A 22,854-nucleotide genomic window follows, 5' to 3' on the forward strand; every position below is an offset into this window, starting at 1 on the left:
AATCCTGTAATAAGTACATGATGTCCATTAATATTACTCAGTACTTAATTGTATAATCAACTGCTGTTTAAAATCAACATAACATTTGCAAACTCTCTTTATAATCATTAAAAGTAACTAATCTCAGTCCATGCCAGCTCTTTTCATCTAGACAGCTTTATTTTCAGTTTACATAAAACCTGCATCATTTCAGGTACATTAAACACAGATTTATCAATATCAAATTTTCTCATTTTTTTAAGTAAGATTTGATAGGAGTAGAACGCACACAGATAGAAGCATTTTATAGGTTGCAGTCTGCAGGTATTATGGCCAATAACAAAAGCTGACCATAAACAAAAACATCCCACTATGTTTTACAAAATTTATGTGCAGGACTTTTATTTTTTAAGAAAATCTAGAAGGCTGTACCCCTCGAAATTTACTGTCTGCACTCCGTCCCCCTGCATCTCCCATGTCCAGCCCTGCAAAGCAATCATAACATGTATAAAATTACAAATATTGTTTTAAAACATAGATTTTTTTTAATTATTTGTATTTTTTCATGTTGGCTTTCAAAGAGATAAAAAAGCATTATTTAGATGGTGCAATACAATTTGATCACTATTAGATCGTTTTGGTAAGAATTGTTTGTGATGTTGTGATGAATACAGCACTCTGAAAGACTGCAGAGCTGCTCAGGATCCTCTCTGTGGCTGGTGTGTGAACACACACACGTCAGCCTGCCTTTAACACGTGTGATTTTTCACATATAACACATGTCTGCTCTAGACTGCATCTACACTAAATATGCAATGTGCAAACAGTTCTGTAGTGATATTTTGGTTGGTGCTGTTTTTATCTACAGTAGATGTTCTACTCAAGATGAATGCTCAAATACTTCATGGGTGTCCTTCCCAAAAAACTCTCTTGAGACACAGCTGTTTTCTTTTCAGATGGCAAATAATTCTTCTATATAGGTAGACATAAATATCTAAAAGTATTTTCTTAATTATCAAGACTGCTATTTACCTGCCATTGCCCTCTCTTCTACACAGATAAATCTGCATCTTGTCTTCAGCCTACAGGACACAGGAAATCCTGCCTTCTCATTTCAGATCAACTTTCATGCTCATGGTTATGAATGTCATGTCACACAATATTTACATGGAAAAATAAAATTAGCTAAGTAATGCTATGCAGAGATACTATTAGAACAGATGAGAAACAGTTTGATGGTGAGTCCATTACACTTCTGACCATAGACTAGTCTTGCTTAAAGTTTAGTGAGAGCAAACTTCCTGACAGCCAGAACATTATAATACTTATGGCAGGTTTCACTTTCACTGTTTGCAGAAGTGTTGTATTGTGTGACTGTGAAAGTCACATGCACAAAGGTGAGTGGATGGAATTACAGCTTTAATACTGTGCTTTAATATTGCTTCATATATCATGTATTACTGGATGAAATTATTTTCGATCAGTTCTTGCAGTGGTGGAAGGACAATTCATGTTCAGGGCAGCAATATGGAATTAGTCAGTTACTGTCCTTCCCTCTAATAAAGTGCTGAAAACACAATACAACACAAGATCAGGGGTAAGATGTGTTTATTACCTAGATGTGACAGATGTCAGCTATTTATGTCACAGTTCATGAATTCACTGTCTCTCTCTCTTGTCCTGCGTAGTGTGTGTCTGTGGGCATGGTCTGTGATCACTGCTGATCAGAAGCAACAGCTGCTACCAATTGTTTGTACCTTTTTTAAGTGCAGTAACTGGTGTCTCATGTTGTCAGATCATTGTGGTTCTCCGGTGTGTTTCCCTTCTGTTCCTGTGCTGTTCGTTTGGCTCGTGGATTACCTCTCTGTTCATCGTCATGGCTTTCATCACTCAGCACTGGGATTACGAGCACCGTCACCAGGATACAGCATTGATCACCAAAGAACATAGCTGGTTGTCCACCAAGGTCCCTGCGTCACCCACCATCAGAATTTGTGATCACCATCTGTGTTGTTTACCTGACTGGCCGCTTTTATTCACCTTCTTAATAAAGTGCTCTTTCTATTGCATCCTGCCTCTGTTACAATTTATAACTTAAGTGAGTCTTCAAAAAACTATTCAGACCACAAATGTGATGGCATAATCAGAGGGACATTCAAAATTAGTTTTGTTGGAAGCTTGGTTTCAATAAAACATAGAACTTAAAACCTTAAAAAATAGATATATTTTTGGCATTTTTGCTCTAAGACAGAATAGACCAGGGGTCTGGAAGCTTTTTTGACCAAAGAGCCATTTTTGTTGTTGTTGTTTGTGGAATTCTGTACTTGAACGGGCTAATAGACATGTAACTACAGTAACAAACTGAACAGGACTTTAGCCATATAAAAATTTAGACCTGCTGATTAATAATGCAGCATAAATTGAACTAAGAAACATGTTTGTGTGAAAGAATGTTGTGTTCATGTGTGTTTGTCCATTTAAATGCAGACCAGACTATAGATTATATATATTTCATACTGTATATTTCATACTGTTATTAATATTTGTATATTAATTTTCTGTTTCTCCGTTATCCTACCTAGTTAGTTTCCATGGTTTTTTATTATTAGCTCCACACCTTTTTCTGTTCTTCTTGAGTACGTTCACTGTTTATAAGTCCTGTGTTCTCCCTGATTCCTTTGTCTGCTATAGTTTGGATTTCTGTTTGTTTTACCCCCTTTTCTCCTGTGGATTAATAAAATAACTCTTTTGATTACACTCCTTTGTTGTTTGCTTTGTTTTGCACACCAACTCATGACAGAATAGCAGACCCTCAAACTGAGTAATTTTTTTTCCTCTCCTCCTCCCGGAATGGATTTACCAGCCGTCTAACTTTTGTGCATGGAGCAGTTGGACCATTCACTCGAGGCCAATACCAGGGACTTTCTCGATCTGGCGTGCCTTTCCCACTTCCCAGACCACTCGCTCTGTGTTTTCTACAGCACCAGCTTGAGCGAGCGGTGTGAGGCAAGCCTGCCAGTGACCAGTCCCAAAGAGGACGATTTTGCTGCCTTCATTCATTGGGGGCTAATGAATTGTAGATCTCCATTCATCAACTGCCAATGAGGAGGATTTCTCCAGTTCCACTCCAGAACCAGATACCAGCCAGCCATCATCCTGCTGCAAAGAGCAAATGCCAGAGCCCACCACATTGGCAGAGCCCGATTCTGTCGTGATTAAAAAGCCAGCGCCATTTAAAGCGACGGAGCCAGTCATCGCCTCAGAGCTAGGACTCCAGAGCACCACTCACCAGATGTGTAATGCAACACCATGCATAGTAGGAAAGCCGGTGGAGATTGAGGGCTTGGATTGAAGCCCCACCCACACTCCTTCGACTGAGGGTGAGCTGCATCTGGTTTCTGGGAATCATATGAAAGAACTAATGAACGTCTTTCAAATGGATTTAAAAGACTGGTTTGGGGAGTTAATTCCCAGTCCTCCTGTGTCTCTGCTGGTTCCGCCCAGCCCTGAATACTCCGCGGCTTTGCTGGTTCCGCCTAGCCCTGAATCTCTTGCATCTCCACTGGTTCCGTCCAGCCCTGAATCTCCTGTGTCTCCGCTGGTTCCGCCCAGCTCAAGTCCTCCTGTGTTCCCTCCCAGCCTTCCTTTCCCACCTCCTCTTAAATCAGCCAGTTCCTCAGCTCCAACTCTGCTGGTGCATGTCAGTCCCTCAGATCACCCCCAGTCAGCTCCACCTTGGCATGAGGATCCCCTGTCTCCGCTTCAAGGGTTCGAGTCCTGGACTCCACCTTGCTCCTTCGGCCCATCGGTTCTGCCTTGGAACCTAGCTCCCATGTCTCCACCGTGGCCCATCTTCCCATCATCTCCAGTGGGCTCACTCGTCCCTCTGGCTCCACCTTGGTCAATCGTCGACCATCTGCCACCTTGGGTCTCCACTCCTCTAGCTTCACCTCATCACTCCACAGTGGGACGCTATACTGGCTGGGCTCTGGAACTCCACCTGGCTCCTCCTGCTCCAGTCTCCTTCCTGGCTCCTCCCTCCATCTGCTCCACCCTGGCCCTATGAACTATGCCCCTTTCCGGTTGCCTACCCCACACCCACATCCTGAAAACCCCACCCTCCCTCCGCTTTTGGACTGTTTGTTGGCACGAGTACCCACTATTGCAGGAGGGGGTGAACTGTCTCCTGTACGATCTGTTTTGGTTTCGTTTTCTGTGTTGCCATTCTCCTGCCTAGTTAGTTTCCATGGTTTTTATTAATTAGCTCCACACCTGTTTCTGTTCTTCTTGATTGCATTCATTGTTTATAAGTCCTGTGCTCCACCCTGATTCCTTTTGTCTGCTATTGTTTGGATTTGTGTTTGGTTGTGCCCATTCTCTCCTGTGGATTATTAAAATAACACTTTTCATCATACTCCTTTCTGCATTTTGTTTTGCAAACTTGTGACAGTATATTAGCCATTTTTATGAATAAATATTCTGTTTAATGCAGTATATGGATAACAGTTATCAGATTAATAACAGTAAAATAGAATAATATAGCTGTACAATGGAAAAAAATTATAACCAAAGACTTTGACAACAAAATATTTGTACCGCAGTACAAATAAAAGATCTGTCCTCTGTAGGACCCTTGTATTGACTATTTATGATGTAAACATTCATATATTTTTTTCTTAGAAACTTTGTATGTGTCTGAAACCGTGGCTGGTGAATAGTTCCCTTTCAGTCAATCACTTTCGACATCACATCGGTGACCGACAAAATTGGATCGCTTCGATAGACCAATGTACTTTGAGTTTAAACTAAACGAGCAAATGCACATTGCCATTTTATTTTGTATCCAATAATAATGCAAGTGTTAGTATTGTTCTGCTCAGCTGTGTCTGCTTTGAACTTCGAGTTCAGCAGACTCTCTGAAGCTTTGTGTGTTGGTGAGACGGCGCTTCAGCGGTGGTCGTTCCTGAGTCAAGTGAGTTGCACACTTCAGGCTGCACTACCCCGTCGTGTTGCAAGAGGCCAATTCCCCTGTGCGCCTCAGCACTAAAAGAGCATTTCCTAAAGAGCAAATTTCTCTAAAAGAGCTTCACGTGTGCGTCTTTGTAAAGACGATGGATCGTCTACGAGAAACAGTGTAACCTGTTTGTCGAGTGGTGTTCTCGCCGAGAAGACCCCTGAAGATGCCCAATTGCGTTTGTGCTTTCCTTTCTGCAGCAAGCGCTGGAGCATAGGCTGTCTCCCTCCACCCTCAAAGTCCAGGTTGCCGCTATTGCTGCGTTACCTGAACATGTGAATGGGAAAGCTTTAGATAAGCATGACCTCATCATCAGGTTCCTTAGAGGAGCCAGGAGGTTAAATCCTTCCCGGCCCCCCCTAAACCCTCTTGGGACCTGACTCTAGTGCTAAAATCACTACAGCAGGGCACACTCGAGCCTTTGCATTCAGTTGAGCTAAACTCTGCTCCTGTTTACACTGGCCTCCATCAAGAGGGTAGGGGACCTGCATGCATTTTGGTCGATGATTTGTGTCAAGAGTTTGGGCCAGCTGACTCCCAGGTAATCCTGAGGCCCTGGCCAAGCTACGTGCCCAAGGTTCCCACTACACCCTTCAAAGACCAAGTGGTGAACTTGCAAGTGCTGCACCTGGAGGAGGCAGACCCAGCCCTGGCTTAGCTCTGTCCCGTCCGAGCATTAAGATGCTACATAGACCAGACACAAAGCTTCAGGAGCTCAGACCAGATCTTTGCTTGTTATGGAGGCCGACAGAAGGGGAATGCTGTGTTGTCTCGCTGACAGATATTTGAGAGCTGCAGGCTGGGCAACCCCTAACATGTTTGCTAGGTTCTATAGCCTTCGTGTAGAACCCGTATACTCCTGTGTTCTCACCTCAAATGGGTAGTGTCACTGAGAGGCCCTGTTAGTGTCAGCTTCTTAAAACTGCTCCAGAGTCTCCGTACTGTAGACCCAGTTGAGATCCTCCATCACCCTAGGCAGCGGGATATGGCGGAACGTCTGGCACCAGGCCTTCATGACTTATCCGTGAGAACCATAGAAGGCTGGGTTCCATATTGAGACCTAAGCAGTGCTCGTATGTTTATAGTCCACAGTATAGCCTTTTAGCCTGTTTTTCCCCGGAAGACTTCTGCCTTCCCAAGTGTGTTTTAATCACCTCAAATTTCTTCATATACAGGTAAAAAACTGATGCTATATGTGTATTTATCTAATCTCACCAAGTGAGGTAGTGCTTTGACAATGGTGAGTGGAACTACTTGTTCCGAGCCCCAGCCTACACCTAATAGGGGCATAGGTTGCCCGCACAGGGCACTGGAAGGGGCAGCACACATGGCGCTTTGGTAGGGATCCCAATTTTGTCGGTCATTGTGGAAGATTTTTAGTAGAAAGGTTTTAATTAATCAAGTATATAATCAATGTGAATCTAGCCATTTTTGTTTTAAGTTATTATTCTATTAAAAGCTAATAGAAAGTTGCCTACGCCCTGGAATGTACCAAACTGATAAGAAACACAGGGTCAGATATACATTGAGGGCCTGCGTAAATCAAGCAGAGGGCCTCTCCTCTAGGGATGTATGAAATGTGTAGACTAAAGATAAAGTTGTTGACTATGTGGAACCGCCCCATATAATGTATAAAAGGAAAAACCAAATAGCATACGAGAGATCTTCTTGCCAGGAGCTCTCGGCTTTGTTTTGCGCAAAATAAAGTCTTTTCTTCTGAGAGAAAAATCCCTGACTGAGTTCGATTCTTTGGAGAACCGGCAAAATACACCACATATTTGGCACCCCAGATGGGACTGGAAAGGAGCAGAGTGGACGACTGCTTTTGAGCTGACTGATGAGCAACACACACACACAGTGGTGGCCACCATAGAATAAGGTAAGCATTTTTGCTTATATAATTAGTGTGTGTTGTTGACTGGTCAGTTCTGAGTGGTAAGGACGCTTAAAATCTGCTCTTCCAAATTTAGAAAAATAATAGGATATCTAAATTGAAAAAAGGGGTTTTACTCCAGAAGAAATAACTGCATGCACATATTTGGGTGATTAATAGGAAAGCCTTGGAAGGTAACCTTGATTTAAAACAAAAATGGTGTAGGCAGAAAGACATTGTATGCAATGGTCTGTGTTTATTGGATAGCTGTGACCTAGGAAAGGGCAGTGATAAACGGATAAGCAGATTAGTTAAGGAATCGCGAGGAAAAGTCCCACGGATACCGCTTTGAGAAAGTATAAGTGAAATTCTCGAAGGACTGAATAGGTGGGCCCTTAAGGAGCTCTAGGAAGAGCTGTGTTTTGTTGTGTGGATGTATCTGTGTCCGGACGAATGAATGTGTGAACAAATAAATTCTGTGTTGGGTGGGTAAAAGTTGCGCACCATTCTTGGACCGTCAATTCAGGGTGGCTGGGTGGAGTTGGACGCAACGGGTATCCACTTGAGAGGGATTAATGTATGACAAGCCTTGATAATAAAAGGATAATTAATGACTGATTATCCCTTAGATCAAGGGGAAAAGTATGCGAGAATAAGCCCTCTGGCTCAATAAAGAGTGCAGAAAGTGTGAATGAGTTTAGGAAAATAGTATCAATAAAGTTTGAACCGAGATCTATAATGGATTTTTGCATTTTGGATGTCTGTGTGAAAGGGGAGAAAATTTTCTGAGCCCAGTACAGTGGGAGTGAGAGCAAGGGAGGAAGTTTCCACATTAAAGTTTTAATACATGGGTGGACAAAAAAGGAAAGAGAAGTAAAAATAAAAATAAATAATTATTGTTAGAAATAGTTATCTAAAAAGTGATAATAAAATAGAGTAAATAAAATAGACAGTTAAATAATAATAAAAATTAAAAAAGTGTAAACGCATGAGACAATAAAAAACTAAATTCAAAAAGGTATGACACATAATAAAGAATAAAAAGTAGGGGGAAATGGTTAAAAAATAGTTAAATTCAGTGAGAGGAAAAGAAGAGATTGTAACCAAGTTACTATATAAAACTAAAAAGTTGATTTTTGGTGGTAATAATATAAATAAAGATATGGCAGCCACACCAGTGGAAATCATTGGATTAAAAAATCCACTGTGTAAAGAGCAAATAAACAAAATCTAAAAAAAAATGGCAGAAGAGAACAAAAAATATGACGACAAAATGGCCAAAGGAAGGGACATTTGATGTGGCATTGTGTGAGGAAATGGAAACTCTGATAAAAAACTATAAAATTAAAAGCATCAATATGAAAAAAGGGAACAAAAGGGAAAAAGAGAAAGAAGTACTTGCGCTGTTTAAAAAAGAAGGTGAAGATATGTTGAAGAGTATAAAACAGGCTAGGAATGTCCTGAAGGAGGCAGAGAAAGATAACATGAGAAAAGAAAAGATATATGCAGAGCCCCCTCCTTATCTGCCTTTAGCAGGAGAATTCCCAATACTCAAGGGAACCATGGAGGTAACAGGAGAACTAGAGTTAGAAGGGCAGTTAGACATGGATGAGGAAAATAAGCCAGCTGTGAAAACACAGAGGCAACCCAGAAAGGATAAGTGCAGGAGCCCTAAAACAATAAAGTTAACTGTATGAAGGTTGTTTTAGAGAAAAATAAATACAAATGTTCCAAGAAATGGACTAATATAGAGATGGCAGATATGGTGGAATATAGAAATAATAATAAATTAATTAAAATAAGATATGCATTTATTATTTAATAACTTATATTAATAGATTAATTAATTTAAAAGATGCACGTGCTTAAAACTTTATACCTAATATGTGAAGACATCTACAATTTGTATCTTGTTATCCCTGGGACACAGTATGAAAATTAATCCATTACAGAGTTTCAGAGATTGGGCTTGTTTAAAAGTAAAAAATAAAATAAATAACTTGTGCAATGTGGAATGAAAGCAAGATTGGGTGACCAAGTTAATAGACATTTTGATACAAAAGCCATAGGTATTTTACATTAGGAAGGGAACTAGTTGCTTAAATAATTTAATTTAATTATTTTATTTACAATAATAGGAATTATTTTATGTTGGTTAGGAAACATTAATTCACCAATACCAGATTATTCTGAATCATGTATGCAAATATAGAAGAAAAATGATGATTGAAGTCTTTATTTTACCATACGCATGTCATGCTGTTATAAAAGGGTTTATTTTATTTTATTGCAGTATACTTAGATAATAAAGGTAGCTGATTTCTGCATTTTGCAAAGAAGAAAAAATGCTTGCTATTTTTCTGCAATGAAGAACTTGCTTAACTAACAAAGAATAAGAGAACTGCTGTTTTCAACCAGATGATTTTGTTTTTATTAAGGGACCACTGAAAGAGGAGGATTAAAAGTATATAAAATTTGAAAAAGAGCTGACTGCTCAGAAACAATTTGGTCAGAAGTTACATAGGTACATTTGATTAATGCAGTCTCTGAGTGTTAAACTTTCAGATGATTTCTGGAACAGTGCCTTGACAAAGGAAAGCAATGAACTGGAGAAGTGGCAAAGCAGCAAACACAGCAGCAGAGAGAAGAAGAGGGAGGGGCTAATGGACGCTATACCCTCCTGAAAGAGAAGAACACACTTCAGAAAGGAGAAAGACTGAATTTAAGCAGGAAAAGGTGAATCTTTCACTTGAGACTTTTCCTGAGGGTGAAAAGAACATTATGAAATGCCAAACTCTGGCAGAAAGCAACCAGAAGCCAGACTGAGAAGAAGCAGAGGAACAACAGAGACCGTACACCACAACATCAGGTCTTTGAGTGCCATCACAGACTGACGACCCAGTACAGCAGCCCAGGCTGATGATGTCATCAGAAGGACTTCCATGCCTTCAGTGCACAGGTCCTGCAGATTCAATGAACACTATAGAGACTGCTTCAAATGTTAATTATTTTATTTCATTATCTTATTTACTATGTTTTAATCTTGATTATTCACTGGTCTCACAGCATTTCTTTAAATTCTGTGTTTTAACTAACTCTCTCAATCTGCTTTTCAATAGGTTCCAGTCCAATCTTATATTTTAAAGAAAAAAAAAAATATATATATATTCTGACAGACAGAAGTGAGTACTTGACTCACCGATCAGATAAACATGGAGCTGGATTTGGCATAGTAGAGCTGTTTCATTAACCAACTAGGGGAAAATGCATAACTGAATACTTGACAACAATGCTGAGTGCTTTGGGAAAAGAGAATAAAAAAAAATAATAAAAAAAAGGGGGTATCTTGATGAACAATAGAAAAAATATATATGGTTGAAAAAAATAGAAATATTGGTCACTCCATTTTGTTTAAAGGTAATTTTCTAAGGTAAAACTGAATAAAATAATATTGAATAAAAAATTATTCCAAAGATCCAAAATCATGAAATCAAATATGCTGTCATCACTGGGGATAACAAGATGGAAAGGTTGATGACCATGGATCCAAGATTTACAGAGATCTCCAATCCTCTTCTCAGAGTTGCTCATGAGCAATAACAAAAAGTATTTGAATAAACTTTAAATTAGACGAACAAGTGACATTTGAGAAATTATAATTGGCTCTCTCAAATGCCCAGTGCCTAGGCCTAATATTCTAAACAAATTCATTTATGAGATTTTGAAAAAAGGAGAAGAAAATAAAAGTTTTTGGCAAAAAAAAAAAAAAAAAAGGGGAGTGAAAGTGTGTGAAAAAGTATGAATGATGGTGTTGTATGGCATGAAAGAGAGTGTCTGACGAGACACTGAGGCAATTCAATCAATTTGCCCAAACAGCTGTATACAAATATGAATGTGGGCCCACAGGGCAAACTTATGCCCAGAAAAATAATGACCATGGATGAATTTGGTTAAGTTTCCTGGTCAGTACCTAGGTCTTTGTTGTGGCAGAAAGAAAAACAGTGCCACACATGCGCAGCGTATAACATGGGAAGGCAGAGCAAAGCAAGCTTGCTCTGTCCACCCCAAATTTAACTTTCTTTTCAGCATATCATGATGGAGCTGATTGTGTCAAAAGGATGAAATATTGTCTTTCTGACTGTTAAAATAAATACAGTGGGTTGAGTGTTTTCCAGGTCAAAAGGCCTATGCTACTGAGCAACATAGGCTTAGATAAATTATCCATTAATCTAGTGGAACTCAGTTTACAAAACAAAGAGATAACTAAATAAGCAAATTGTTGAGAATAAAATTGAAATGAATTAAAAAATAGTAAAGACAGCACTGGAATTGTAAATTGAAATTGAAAACTCAAAAAGGGGCCAGGACAGCCCTCAACCCACATTACATTTCCACAGGTCACACCAAGAAGGACGACTAGCAACATGAGCAAATTAGCATGCTTGATAACACTAACAAAAAACTCTTAAGTTTTCCATTTACAGGTGACAGCAGTTCTAGTAAGACCAAGGAATGCTTCGCTCCATCAAAGAGAACCAGTGAGGGTGCAGTTATGATCTCAAGAGAGCCTTGCATAAATCAGCAAAACTGTTACAGAGTGACACCTGAGTTCACATCTCTAACCTTAAAATAATCCAACCAGCTTCAACAACTCCACACAGCATGAAGTGAGGGATGAAGGGCGTGCTAGTAACGACCCACCCTTGCCAACGAGGGAAAGACCACTGCAATGACTCACAAAGAGTCTCCCTGGTGAAGATGGAATGAGAGAATGATGGGACTGCTATTGAGATCAAAATACTGGGGTGCAGATATGAGCCAACAAATAGAAAAGAAAAAGTGGAAAAAGAATGTCAAGTAATGGTAGATGAAGAATTTGAAGGTTATGAGAAGGGAAATATGGATGTAGGAAGGATAGAAGGGAGAATAGAGCAATTGGATGCAACAAATAGAATGAAAGGAGCAAAATAGAAAAGCTCAAGATTATTTGTGAATTGAAGAAGGAAAAGTATGTGTTATGTTTGGGGGACAATGCTGTATTTATATACCAAATAATACTGCTCAAGAAGGAGCATTTAATGAAGTACTGATCAAATTGAAAAGGCTAAGAAGGGTAGATAAAGAAACTGTTGGAAAAGATAATAAAATGTAAGACTGGTTTGATTTACAGTTAGGAGCATGGGGAGCATAGTTTATAACTAAATTGGGAAAGTTTTTAGGAATTGCATTATTGACAGGAGATTTACTATTTTAATGTACACTTCCTATATTGAAGTCACAAGTCAAAGCCACAGTTAAGCAAATTAAATTCAAAGATGTCAAAATGATGGGAAATAGATTTTTGAAGGTAACCGAAAAGGCTCTCTATGATAAATAAGGTATCTAAGCTGAAGATCAACTCTTATAATCTTGTGATATTCAATGTGTGATGTGATGTATGTATTTGTATGTCTTTTATACATAACTGTGATAACCACCGGCCAGTGCTGAACCAATTGCACATTCATGATTTTAACAATGTTTACTATTAAAAGAGGGGTTAGGGAGACTGGATCTTTTACTCGCTCCTAGTCAAATTAGGAGAGAGATGTTTGGTCCAGTAATCCCTCAGAGTGGAATTTCATAATCTAGTCACTGGGGATAATACAATGTGACTTATTTAGTCACTAGGTAGTGTAACTAATATGACTGGATTATGGAGTAGCACTCTGGATAAGAATAATCAAATGTGAGACTTATTAAGTCTCAAAGGGGAGAATATATGGAAGATTTTTAGTAGAAAGGTTTTAATTAATCAAGTATATAATCAATGTGAATCTAGCCATTTTTGTTTTAAGTTATTATTCTATTAAAAGCTAATAGAAAGTTGCCTACGCCCTGGAATGTACCAAACTGATAAGAAACACAGGGTCAGATATACATTGAGGGCCTGCGTAAATCAAGCAGAGGGCCTCTCCTCTAGGGATGTATGAAATGTGTAGACTAAAGATAAAGTTGTTGACTATGTGGAACCGCCCCATATAATGTATAAAAGGAAAAACCAAATAGCATACGAGAGATCTTCTTGCCAGGAGCTCTCGGCTTTGTTTTGCGCAAAATAAAGTCTTTTCTTCTGAGAGAAAAATCCCTGACTGAGTTCGATTCTTTGGAGAACCGGCAAAATACACCACATCATCAATGTGACATCGAGAGTGACCGACTGAAAGGCAGTGATGGGAATAACGGCGTTATAAATAACGGCGTTACTAACGGCATTACTTTTTCCAGTAACGAGTAATCTAATTGATTACTCTTCTCATCTTAATAACGCCGTTACCGTTACTGCCAAAAAATGCGGCGCGTTACTATAACTGATGATGAAGCTGTTTTTTTTTTTTTTCATCAGACCAACTAGATCTCTGAGCGAGAGGCAAATACTTTTTTTTACTGTTCTTCCTTGGTTAGTGGGCAGAGCACGAGACAAGCGCATAAATGCTGACGATTGGCTGAGGTAGAGTAAAATTTCATTGTAAGCCAATCAGAGGTAGAGTTGGGCGGGTTTTCGAAAGCACGCATAGTAGTGATGGGAATTCGGCTCTTTTGACTCAGCTCACTGAAAAGAGCCGGCTCTTTGGCTCACAAACGGCTCTTTAAATGACTTTGACTATAATATTTCAATTTTTATTACATAATTATTTAATTTCTATAGGCTAAATTTAGAAAAATAGAGTTGGCTCTTCAGATATGCGAGCCAGCTCCCGAAGTTCAACTAAAAAAGCCGGCTCTTAGAGTCGGCTCATTCGCGAATCGCGAACGACTCATCAAAAGCTCATTCGCGAACGAGTCGATCCATCATCACTAACGCTCATTCGCGAACGACCCATCATCGGACAGGACAGGACACACAACGAACAACACAAGCCAGTCAGTCAACGAGAGACAGGTATGGCGACGAGCCCAAATAATCCAAAAGTAGCCTTCTCTAAATGGAAGTATATACATTACTTTTTCCTTCAAGAAATTAAAGAAACAATAAAAGGAAATATCAAAAGTTCCCAAAAATCTATCGTGTTATTTGCATTGATCCACTATATAAACATAATATCTACATACATGCCATTTGATTGGAGGCTAGTCTCACTTTGTCCCACAGCAACTTTTTTTTAGATGTGTGTACAATGTTTCATGTTTCTGTTAATAATGTATTGTATTAAGTGTCCATTTCATTATAATATTCAGATTTATCATAAATAATTGAACATGCACATGTATTTTAAGTTCCTTTAAAGAGGGGTAGAGGTGGGGTCACGTTTGAGCATTTAAAATGTAATTTTACTTGAAAGTAACGCAATAGTTACTTTCTTAAGTAACTAGTTACTTTAAAAATTTGTAACTGAGTTACTAATTTAGTTACTTTTTGGAAGAAGTAACTAGTAACTGTAACTAATTACTTTTTAAAAGTAACTTGCCCAACACTGCTGAAAGGGAATGTCTCGCTTATGCATGGTAACCCTCGTTCCCTTAAGGAGGATTCTCTTTTAATCTTACAGATAACAGCATTGGACTCGATCTTCTCCAAAACACACTGATACTTCTGATCTCCCTGTAGGCCCGTCACAGTCACCTCATCGATATTCAAATTCAGCTTATCTGCCTTTTTCTGAGAAACAGGGACTCGAAAGATGAATTAGTCCCATCAATGCACAGTTGCCAGCTCAAATTCTAAGGTCGGATCTTGCTTGTCTAAAGAAGTTTTTTACCTGAATGTTCACCTGTAGATTGTTATCCACCTGTAAGATGGTGAATCCAGTGAATTCTGGATCAGGCTTGTAGGAGAAATAACCTGCACAGTTCACAGTGGAGTTCCCAACATTTAACAGCAATCTAAACTGACCACCGCTATCATAAGGGTGGGAGTGAAACCACACATCCATATGACTCTAATACATGTGAAGCTTTAAATACAAATATTAAAGGCATTATGACATGAGGAAATCATTTTTGGTGGTGCGGATGAAAAAAATTACAACATTTTCTTGTTTTTACAACCAGTGATTCGTGGAAGGTTTGATGTCTTGAATGATTTATTTTCTTCAAGTCTCGACTTGAGGTCCTTTCTCAATCCTGTCCCTGATTACTGTCAGTCTATATAGACTTATTGCAAAATGGCAAACATAAAATGTTAAGGTTTTAGGTGATTAAAGTGTATTTGAAAATGGATTTCACTCATCCCCTTCTCTAACGTTCTACATATAATACTAAAAGTTTTAGACTTCAAAAAATCATCCTCATCGCAAAACTATCTTTTATTGAAACCAAGCTTCCAACAAAATTAATTTTCACTTCCCTCTGATTGTTAAATCACACTGTGGTTGATATTTGCATTGCATCATCTAACATAGGTGACCCTCAAAGGACATCCCTCAGTAACCTCATGCAAATCATGTACTACATGTGTGAATATTAGATTTTTGAAGACTCACTTAAGTTATAAGTAGCTGAGATCTGTGTCAGATCCAGCTGCGGTGATACCAACATCTTACCCCTGAGCTTGTGTGGTATTGTGTTTTCAGCACTTTATTAGAGGGAAGGACAGTAACTGACTCCACTAATTCCATATTGCTGCCCTGCTTTTTACGAAGCAAAGTGAAGTAGCAGAGTCTGGTATCACCAGGCTATCTCTGCATAGCATTGCTTAGCACATTTTATTTTTTTCCATGCAAATAATGTTCTTCCAAATGTTATGACTAAAATGATTTGTGTGACATGAGATTCATTACCATGAGCATGAAAGTTGATCTGAAATGGTCTGACCTGTTCCAGCTGACTGTGGGCTGTATCCCAGTGCAGCTGGGCTGAGAACTGTAAGTGATGATGCTGTTTCCATGACAACGGTCGTCAGGAGTAACAACACACACTTCGGCTGTTCCTTTAGTTTCACTGGGAGGAATGTGGAACCTTAAAGAGTCACTGGAGCGATCAAACACTGGAGATCTGAAGAGAAACATTCATGTACAGATATACAGTATCATTTATCTACATCTACACACATTCATACAGTAACACTAAACACAAACACACAGAATCTCACTCTTTAGGAATGCAGTCCAGAACTCCTTGAATAAGGATTTTAGTAACAGATTTCAGGTTCCTTCCTCTTAGAAAAACTCTGTTTCTGCCATGGAAAGAAACCTTGTTGGGTTCTAGAGACAGAATCTCTGGCTTCAACAAAACACAAAAAATTTGACTCAGTAAAGAAACACAATAAACCAGCACAAAATCCATATAAATTCCATATGACAGCAATATTTTAATGAACAATAAATGTTAAAACTAACTTAATAATAACATGTAACTATAAAATACATTTATAAAATATAAATGTATTTACTATAATATACTGTATACATCCATTTAAAAAGTGGTGATTGACACATCTGCTGCTGATATATAAGAAATCACCTGTTGTTTTAAATGAAGTTTACAAACAAATTGTTCTTACCATCTCAGAGAGTAGATATTTACATGCATCCTAAAAAAAGACAGAAAGAGAGAACTCTGAGTGATGCGTTTACTTCCTGAATTCACTTCAGCCAACGCAATGATATTTCAGCTATACAATGCATTAATATCCTCTTAACTCTTTATGAAAATTGTGCAGATTACCAATGCACAAATACAAGCACTGAATTGTAGGTTTTTGTCTCACCTGTTTTTGTCTCATTGTCTCACCTGTACGTGTAACTGTGGCCTGCTTCCATGTGTCCATTCACAACGCTGAGAGGAAGAGGACTAGTGACAGCCAGATGATACACACTGAACACACCTGCATAAATATACATATGATGATGATAAACTCTGTGTTATCATTTCTGCACTGTGATATTTTCTCACTGCATTTTATTTTCTCACTGTGTATAAGTAGCATTTGTTGAATGATCTGTGATACTGGAGCAGTTCCTCAGTGTCAGCATCTCTGTGATCTTCTGATCCTCAACATTAACAGTAGCAGAGACTTTTAAACCTGAACAGATTACCAACAAATGTTTATGATTATAATAATCATATTCTGACTAGATAAATGAACTGTATGTTAGTAAATATTCAACTTCTTTGAAGGAGAACCAACCTCCAGTATAGAGCATCTGGTCAGAAAAACTACAGGAGCAGTTTGGGAAGACTGCAGACAGATCAGAGCCATCACACAGGTTTACACTTTCTTTAGTGAAGGAACATGAGAAGGCAGGATTTCCTGTGCTCTCCAGACTCAAGAAAAGATGTAGAGTAATCTGTGTAGAAGAGAGGGCAATGGCAAGTAAATAGTAGTCTTCTAAATATTTTCTAATTGATAATTAAGAAAATATTTTTAGATATTGATGTCTAATATCACCTAAGAATTCTCTGTCATCTGAAAAGAAAGCAGCTGTGTCTCAAGAGAGTTTTTTGGGATGGACACCCATGAAGTATCCGAGCATTCATCTTGAGTAGAACATCTACTGTAGATAAAAACAGCACCAACCAAAATATCACTACAGAACTGTTTGCACACTGCAAATTTAGTGTAGATGCAGTCTAGAGCAGACATGTGTTATATGTGAAAAATCACACGTGTTAAAGGCAGGCTGACGTGTGTGTATTCACACACCAGCCACAGAGAGGATCTTGAGCAGCTCTGCAGTCTTTCAGAGTGCTGTATTCATCACACTGAACAATGGGCACTCTTCTTAACTACATTATAACAGAAACATACAAATATGAGCAGAAGATACATCTATTTTAGACTCATTCTGTGATGCCAGCTTTTATAAGGTTTTTGCTGTTCATTTCATCAATATTTTAGGCCTTCTTTCCAAAAATGTCTCATATGATCAAATTGTATTGCATCATCTAAAGTAGTAAAAAATAAATAAGAATAGTACACGAAAAGCCAACAATTAAAAAATATACAAAAATATTTTTTTTTGTCTATGGTTAGCTTCACAATGTCGGCTTTTGTTATTGGTCACAATATATTCACAATATTTGATTAAGCAAGGGCCAAATTAATGCATTATATTATAATTAATTTTGAATCTAGATTTGTACATAAACATTGGCCCATGATAACAAATGTATCCATGGAAAGCGTGCAGGGGATGATGTTATGTGGTAATGTTTTAGATTAGTGAAGACATGTTCACTATTAAATTTACATGTACATTTAGTTATTTTGCAGGCACTTTTATCCAAAGCTACTTAAAAATGAGAAAAAATGGAAGCAATCTAAATCAACAAAAGAGCAATGATATGCAAGTGCTATAACAAGTTTAAGTTAGATTGACGCAGTACATGTAGCAAATATTTTTTATATATATAATAAATAAAAAGAAAACAGACTGAATAGAAAAATGAAAGATATAAACTTAGTTATGAACATTATAAACTAAGAGTTTTTCCTCAGTAAGATCCTTCAACAGTTTTCTCTCAATTTGCTGCTTATTGATAGTAAGGCAGTTGTTTGTGGTTGTTATGTCTAGTTATGGGGTGGGGTTAAGGGATCTAGAATAACATCATGTAAGGCACTAATATGTGCTTTATAAGTACTAATAAACAGCCAGACATGTCCTCTGCATCCCCAGCATAGCTATTTTATGCCCATGGCTAAATTGTTTATAAAATTGAGTATCACTTTTTAACCTGTTAACTGTAACTCACGTTTTTGAAGATAGACATGAATGTGCATGATACAAACCTAAATTTTTATAATTCATGACAGAAAACATTTTGTAACATGATTTTGATGTGCCATTTACATGGTAATGCAATGTCTGATTTTAAAATGGTTTTGAGATTTTATGTTTTCAAGTGATATATAACTTCTGATGATTTCTAAAATGTGATAGAGAAAAAGGAAACAATGACCTTTCCAACGATATATAGTTTGTCAAGATTAGATTAGATTTGATTGTAATATAGTATAGTCAACGTAGGCGTCCCGTATACGGGACGGGGTGACATTTATCAGGTTAATGACCTTTTTAAACCTCACCTGTTTCTTCAGCACTAAGTAGATATGTTTGAAATCTACTGGATCAAAGTGCATTCTGGGAAACCATGCTTGTTCATCATCAGATTTGAACAGCACTGTTGGACAGCCTGGTCTGAATTTCTCATCCAACACTAACTAAAGAAACAAACAGAACAGATGTTTAAATGCAGAGCCAAACATAGAGCTTTATGTGGAAATGGAAATAATGTGCCGTAATTTAGAAACAAAAAATCATTGAGACTTCATGTTTGACAGACAGATGAAGGAGACCTTTATGAGTTGTCCATCACTGGTTCCTATGAACAGCACAATCCAGGATTCAATCCTCGTTGCTGCCACTGCTGACATTGAGCTGTACCTGAACACCACAGAGAGCGGCTGAAGTTCACCACCACTCTGAAACACAAACAACAATATTAAATTGAGATGACTTTAGGGAATAGTAAAACTGTTTATCATGCAACATCAATAAGGTGAAATACTGTTCTCAGTCATTTTATTAAAAACTGTGTAGAATGCAATTTCCAACCTCAGAGTCAAATTGCTTTTCACCGTAAGTGCAGAAGCCCTTCACTTGGCCTCGAACATTACTGATGTCGTACAGAGCCAGCGCGCTGTTCTCCGGATCCTCCTGATTCTGTGAACTGAACACACCTGCCCAAATAACATCTTTCACTGAGGGAATAACGGTGCTGGCGACGAGCACTGGACGAACTTTATCACTGCAGCATCGTATCGTTGAAGCCTGCAGGGATTTGATGATGTCTATCTTTCTCTCTTTAGAGTTGTCCATCTTCAGGACGAGCACTTTACTCTCATTGTCAGTCTTTTTGTTGAGAAATAAATATGATTCTGAGGGTGAAACTCTCTGGAATCTATCAAGAAACTCCACATCTCTCACTGTGCTCTCAATGATGGCATCTGATCCTTCTGTTAATCTTGAGAAAATCCCTCCTCGCTGAGAATCTAAAGTGCTCCATAAGGTAACAACAGAATACCTGGTATCTTCAGCTTTTGCATCATCGTCCTTTTTCCCAACTAAAAGGTACCTACCACTTATGAAGGCAACATATTTCTCATTCTGTTTCGGTCCTACCAATATATTACTTTCACAGTAAATACTGTTTGTAATATCATTTATATCAAGAATTTCACAATACCCTTCTTCAAAAGTCCCACACGCTATCAGGGTGCCGTTCGCGTCAAAAGGCACCAGAATGTTGACTCTGTTGTGTTCAGTGGCATTAGTGATGTCTTTCCTCTTCTCCTCATATAGATCGTGTCTCATCTGATGAAGTCGATGGTCAGTAAGAACAAACAACTTATTGTTACCAACTACAAAGTCCTTAATGTCTCCATCAAAGTCCTGCACATCTCCGCAAATGCAGTATTTCAAAAGAGCAAGTATTCCAAGTAAGTATTGTCTCATCTTGCACATATGATGAGCAGCTTTGATAAGCAGTTAATGTTTTTATCAACCTAACTCAGAGGCGTCCACTCGTGAAGTGAAAGCAGTGTGGTGTGGTGAGGGGGGGCTGATGTCCTAATATGTTTGTTTTACTTGAAAATGTTATGTTAGAATTAGAAATAAAAGTTAGGTATGTATGCATGTAAATGTCTGTCTTTTGGTTATGATTAGCGGTGAAGAGAGGAGCTTGTGCTAAAGTTGTGGTTGTCTATTGTACATATGAGTGTCCTTAGGAGGAGGGGCCTTCATAGTTTCAGTGTCAAAATCAATTAATTTGAAAACAGAGTTAGATAAAAGTTAATACTGGTATATAAAAGAACACGTCACCATTAAAATGAAAATTACTTCTCACTGAATTGCAATGAATCTTAGTTCTTTGAATGATGCATGAAGCAACGTAACTCTTTAACCATAGCACAACCAAACCACAAGCTCTTCACTCTTAGAAAAATAGGTACAAAAGCTGTGACTGAGGTTGCATCCTTTCAAAACGTTCTAATATGTACCATGTAGGTAATATATATACTTTAAAGGGTTAGTTCATCCAAAAATGAAAATTATGCCATTAATAACTCACCCTTATGCTGTTCCAAACATGTAAGACCTCCTTTTATCTTTGGAACACAGTTTAAGATATTTTACATTTAGTCCGAGAGCTCTCAGTCCCTCCATTGAAGCTGTGTGTACGGTATACTGTCCATGTCCAGAAAGGTAAGAAAAACATCATCAAAGTAGTCCATGTGACATCAGAGGGTCCGTTGGAATTTTTTGAAGCATCGAAAATACATTTTGGTCCAAAAATTGCAAAAACGAAGACTTTATTCAGCATTGTCTTCTCTTCTGTGTCTGTTGTGAGAGAGAGTTCAAATCAAAGCAGTCTGGATATCCGGTTCGCGAACGAATCATTCAGTTTACCAAATCGAACTGAATCGTTTTAAACGATTCACATCTCTAATACGCATTAATCCACAAATGACTAAGGCTGTTCACTTTTTTAATGTGGCTGACACTCCCTCTGAGTTCAAACAAACCAATATCAAATCAGTGTTTGGTGCTTGTACATCAGTGTCATTCATCTATCATTTCCTCTGATTTTAGGGATTACTCATGGTTAAGGTTAGGTTTAGGTGTAGGGATTTGGTTAAGAATATATTTTTGGAGTAAAATGTTGTTCCAGGGTCAACAAAATATGTTGACCTAGGAACACATTGGACTTGGCAAAATCAGGACGTGCATCCCGGAGTAATGCAGGCACTCAAACAGTAGGCTACACTGACTGAACTGCTGTGAAGAGAGAACTGAAGATGAACACCGAGCCGAGCCAGATAATGAACAATAGACTGACTCGTTCACGAGTGAAGAACCGGTTGCATCGGTTTTCGGATCACCAGTAGTTCTTTCGGACAGTTCGATTCAATAAACCGGTTGAAGAAATCGGTTCAACGGTTCTTTTGCTCTCGACGTAATGGCGTCATTTGCGATGATGGCCCTAGATTCAAGCCTTCGGTTTACCCGCGCTCATAACACTAGCACAGAATCAGTTCAGAATCAATCACCAAAATAATCAGTTCAGACGCCCTGTGTGTCGGTCTGCTTCACGCTGAATCACACATGCGCAGTATCATCAGCTCCTCGGCCTCGGACGCGTCTGACAGAAACGGCTCTTCACTTGTGAAGGCTTATTTCATGTAAACAGGATTAGATCGCTTCTTTTCAACCAGAACTGATACTCAAAATATGTCTGCCACCACCGCTACTTTATTACAAGAGTATCGTACTGATCCAGGGACAATAATTTAAAATAATAATCATTTAAAAAAATATTTAAAAATAATATAAAAATGCTGTGTAGTCCATAACAGCCTACTATAGACACAGCCAGTTTTACTCATTGAAATATTTATTTGTCATGAAATTATTACTTGATGATTGTATTAGAGTCTTACACACATGCTATACAGATAATAGAGTCGTGCATTATTTTGAGTGATGACTGCTATTATAAGAGTGGCTTGATGGAGTGCAGGAGATGCAGATAACATGATATTGACCCTTAAGGAACTTTCATTAATGCTGTCATGTAACAAATCTTTACAAATATTTTTAGTAGTGGCCATAAATAGGCCAAAGGTCAAGTAATAGGTTTTGGATAATGGATGCAAACAATGCAGACAGAGTAAGAGCGTGGGCTGTTTCCAAGGCAGCTGGGCTGAGAACCGTAAGTGATGATGCTGTTTCCATGACAACGGTCGTCAGGAGTAACAACACACACTTTGACTGTTCCTTTAGTTCCACTGGGAGGAATGTGGAACCTTAAAGAGTCACTGGTGCGATCAAACACTGAAGATCTGAAGAGAAACATTTATGTACAGATATACAGTATCAGTTATCTCAATCTACACACATTCATACAGTAACACTAAACACAAATACACAGAATCTCACTCTTTAGGAATGCAGTCCAGAATTACTTGAATAAGGATTTTAGTAACAGATTCCAGGTTCCTTCCTTT

At 38.3% G+C, this 22,854-nt stretch overlaps 1 pseudogene; it reads right to left on the reverse strand.

Moving 5' to 3' along the window:
• Positions 1-3,680: 3,680 nt before the first annotated feature.
• LOC113056858 (plexin-C1-like) lies at positions 3,681-20,302 on the reverse strand (annotated as a pseudogene).
• Between the last annotated feature and the right edge of the window lie 2,552 nt (positions 20,303-22,854).

The sequence above is a fragment of the Carassius auratus genome, chromosome 4 (assembly GCF_003368295.1).
Source record: "Carassius auratus strain Wakin chromosome 4, ASM336829v1, whole genome shotgun sequence".
NCBI lineage: Eukaryota > Metazoa > Chordata > Actinopteri > Cypriniformes > Cyprinidae > Carassius > Carassius auratus.